Raw genomic sequence first — 296 nt, 5'->3', positions numbered from 1 at the left:
CCCGAGCCCCCCCCGCCAGAGCGGGAGCAGAGGAACACGTTGGGCTGCAAGAAGGGCTGATTGCGTTTGGGGCCGTTGGCTCGTGCGTGCGTTACCCTGGCCAAGGCTGCGGGGCGTGCTGCGTTTTAGGTTTTGGTTTTGGCAGGAGAGCTGTGCTAAACAAGGCTCTCCCAATCACCCACAGCCCCACTCCATCCCACGCTGGAAACACAGGCAGCGCTGGGGGGCTTTTTCGGCGGGGTTGTGTCCCCCCCCCCCCCTCGCAGGCCCCCGCTATCGTTCTGGGACTCACCTTT

This window comes from Eurypyga helias, unplaced genomic scaffold, assembly GCF_000690775.1.
Source record: "Eurypyga helias isolate BGI_N326 unplaced genomic scaffold, ASM69077v1 scaffold9245, whole genome shotgun sequence".
NCBI lineage: Eukaryota > Metazoa > Chordata > Aves > Eurypygiformes > Eurypygidae > Eurypyga > Eurypyga helias.
This window is presented reverse-complemented; position numbering follows the sequence as displayed.